Source organism: Saccostrea cucullata, unplaced genomic scaffold (assembly GCF_032062105.1).
Source record: "Saccostrea cucullata isolate Sc308-1 unplaced genomic scaffold, CSIRO_AGI_Scuc_v1 ctg22627, whole genome shotgun sequence".
Classification (NCBI taxonomy): Eukaryota; Metazoa; Mollusca; class Bivalvia; order Ostreida; family Ostreidae; genus Saccostrea; species Saccostrea cuccullata.
The window spans coordinates 1-3910 of NW_026929737.1; the positions used below are offsets into that span (position 1 = coordinate 1).

General features: G+C 36.4%; 1 pseudogene; it reads right to left on the minus strand.

Moving 5' to 3' along the window:
- Positions 1-414: 414 nt before the first annotated feature.
- On the minus strand, positions 415-3907 carry LOC134282058 (probable protein phosphatase CG10417; annotated as a pseudogene).
- Between the last annotated feature and the right edge of the window lie 3 nt (positions 3908-3910).

Genomic DNA, 3910 nt, shown 5'->3' on the forward strand with positions numbered 1-3910 from the left:
AAAACCGATGCACTGTTTTATGTATCTTAGTGTAGTCTACTTGTGTGCCAAGTTATATTAAAATCAGACCAAAACTGTACGAGGAGTAGCGTTTTGAAAAATTGTTTACAGACAGACGGACAGACAGACAGACAGACAGACCTACGGACGACGGACACCTTACTATCGCATAAGCTCTTCTGGTCTCTGACCAGTAGAGCTAAAAAACTTCTAAATGTTTTATATTTTAGATCTAGGATATTTCAGAAATTGTTGCTAAACTAAAATGATTATTTTTTGCATATCTGAGAAGCTTGTCATCTTGTTATCTTTCAGATGACCAGGCCACTCTTTCAAGACAAACAGTGGGATTGAAGATCTCACTGTCCCCTAAGAATTTGCAAATGTTCTATAGGACATACAAGTTTTGCTTACGTCTGTTGTTGAGGTATCCATGGATGTAGGAGAACTTATTTTCTCGGCTGATTTGCTGGAGGATTTCCCTTTTCCCTTTCCTTTTCCCTTCCCTTTCCCTGGACTGGAATTGGATTTTATGGATTCCTCTGTTTCTTTGGATTTTATGGACTCCTCCATTTCTTCAGATTTTTCTGCTGCGTCAGAAGTGTTCACTATCTTATCAGAACAGTCAGATATATTGGCACTCTCCGACTTGCTGTTTGAATTACTGTCTGGATTTAAGCTTTCAGAAGAATGTGATGAGGATGATGATACATTGTCTACCACTGAAGATTCTTGTTTAACGTCACCACTGTCCAATGTGGACCCAGCTGATTCTTCAGACTTGGAGGGTCCATCTGAACTAGAAGATACACACGGCTGAGAACTAGATGAAGAGGAACCTACAGCACTATCCATTGGGCATTTAACATCAGATTTGAGGTCCTCACTTTCACATTCATTTTGATCATTCAATATTTGATTACTTTCATTTTGCTCTTTCTCCCTGTTTAAATTGTTTTCATTCTCGGCATGTCCATTAGCCAGCTTATCCCTTGTCCAGGAGGTTTCTGACTCAGCAGAACTGCCTGCTGCCTCTTCTATTTCCACTGCACACATTGCTGTAAACTTAGACTCCTTCTTCCCTTTTAACATGGGAGAATTTACTTTACCACTTCCATGATTTCTCTTTAATAATCTGGGCTGTGGGCATCCTTCATACTTGGCGAGTAAATCTTCTAAGGGCATGTCAGCCTCTGTTCTCAAAATGTCTGCTTCTATTTTCATTTTCCTTTTGGCTTTTTAGAAGAAAATAATGAAAATGTACAAATTGAATAATTTGTAAAAACTAAGTAATGTCTTTTAATGAATTTGTACCTCATAGCATAGTTTTTTGTTTTAATCTGCAACTTATTTGGACTTCTACATCTTGCACTTACAGTAATCAGTCTAAAAGTTGTCTTTTGCACCCTTTATTTTTTAATTTAGATAGACTGCAAAATATCAATATGTAAAATCTAGTGCCAAATTGAATATTAGACTGATGTGCCAAATTAAAAGTTTGAATTGTGGGTCATTTCTTGCTGTTTTAGTTATCATTATTTCTTTTATTTTTTGGTAACCAAATTTGCTTCAAAAGTTTCTCAAAGAATAGGTGAAAGTAAGGTCTTAGCTTCATTACTTTCGTATCTTGCATGACAAATCATATCACTTACAAGATGGTGGAATACATGTTCATTGTTACTGTAACCAGGAAGTAGAAAAATCCCATGTACCCGACTGAAAATTCAGAAATGGATGAGGTCCCTAAATCTATAGTCAGTGCTCTACCAACTGAGCTCTGTATTAAATGGCAATCAAACCAGTCTGATCACAAGATATCTCCCTCCTTGAAGTTCATTGCTCTTGAAATCACCAATCCAGCTCCTTTTCTGGTAGGTCTTAGACTTACATCTGTCTCTTCCACAGCATGGCAAAGTACCAAATGTTATCAGAGAGGGACAAATTTTCATTGTCAGAAGTAGACCAGGTTTGATTCCCAGTCCAGCCATATATTTTTTTTTCTTTTCCAGTTACATTTAGTGCCACAATATAGCAAAGACTTTTAATGTGGGAGGAATGTGGCTTAACACAGGTTGGATTGCAGGTGACCAGATAGATCAGTTGGTTGAGCACCTGACTGCAGATTAAATGGACTGTTTTCAAAATTCAGTCTGGTCCATTCCAATTTTCTGATTTCCAGTTACACTAACAACTCTCATCAACTCTGTTGTATTAAAAGTATGCCTTTGAATGTCAAAGAGTGAGCTACTTCAATTCTTAAAGAAAGGATGGCTAATTTTTTTAAAAGATTGGTGAGCTTACATTAACTATTGTTACTATATGTATAACTGAAGCTTTCAATAAAGCATTAAACTTTTAGAGGGATAACAACACAACAGTGATAGATTTTAACCTACACTGTTTTAAAGTATTGGAAGTTTCACCTTTTCATCCCTCTCTTCATCTATTCCGGCCAAAACTCTCATTTCATCACATGCCTCCTTCTCCAGCAATTTCTGGTCAATTTCAAGAAATGCATTTTCTAGCGCCTCCTTCAGTTTGCCTTCTTTGAAAAGGGGATGTTGCTTGATGTAATCCGGAAAATGCAGTGAAGCATACTGGGCAACCTCAGACCCTGTTTAAATGAATATAAAAAGATATCAATTCCATAAATACCTAGTAACTTCTCTAGTATAGTGTTTAGGTGGACGGTAGTCAGACATCTCGGCCCAACGACACCTCTGAAAGTCTGAAATCGGAAACGTGATATATTTCTCAATGAAATTTTGTTTTGGGCCAAGGTGTCTTATATATGGGCAGACCTGTCTTCAATCTTGAGCCGACCTGTTTGGGCCGAGGTGTCATTGGACCGAGATGTCAATGGTGGATAACATAAATTACCAACACCAAAAGGAAGGGTGTCCAGTCACTACGTACACAGACCGAGTCGTACACAAACCAACTCGTATACAAAAAGTCAACTCTTACACAAAAACCAGAAGTCAACTCGTACACAACTTTTATATACAATCGTTATGATTTAATCTTATACAAATAGTGTTTGATAACAGGAAGTGTTACATTTATCTAAGTTTTCCCCCTAAATATTTAAATAATTTAACTTAATTCCCTGATCATGCTGATAGGAACATCAAAGAAGTTTTGTTAACACACGCGCGGTGGTTTCTTGGATCTGCGACAAACGCTAATTACCAGATGCTCATAATTCGGTATCCTTTAATTATGAGATACTATATGTATAGAAAACGTCTCCAAGTTTCTTCATTCCTTATACTTCACCATGGTTCGAGAGAGTTGTCTTTCCTGCAGCAAGACGGTAAGTTTCTAAAACTAACTTTATTTAAATAAGTTTAGATAAGTGTAAGAAAAATGTGTTATACAGTATACCATTAAATTCTTACCATGTATTTAGATTGCATTTTGATCGCATTTACTATCTACACTGTATATCTATTTAACATAAATTAGGATGCTATAAAATATTATATTCAACGTCAACATGCATTACTTGCATAACAGAAATTTATATCTTTGGCACGGAAAATCTTGTCAACAAATCAATCTGCGCATCGCATCGCGCATATGGTATATTGAAAATCATAGGCATAAACTAGTTAAAAATGTGTACGAGTTGACTTCTCAATTTTTTGGAAACTGTGGCAAATATTACCTTAAATCACATAGGAAAACCTATGTATGAGTTGTGTACGAGTTGACTTCTGGTTTGTGTACGAGTTGACTTTTTTTTTGTATACGAGTTCACTTTTTGTATACAAGTGGGTTTGTGTACGACTCGGTTTGTGTACGAAGTGACTGTAAATCAAAGGAAGTCATGATTATAGAAATTTAGCTTACCTCCATGTCCATCATATACAGCAAAGAGAGCAGTATCTTCATCTAAGTCATCAAT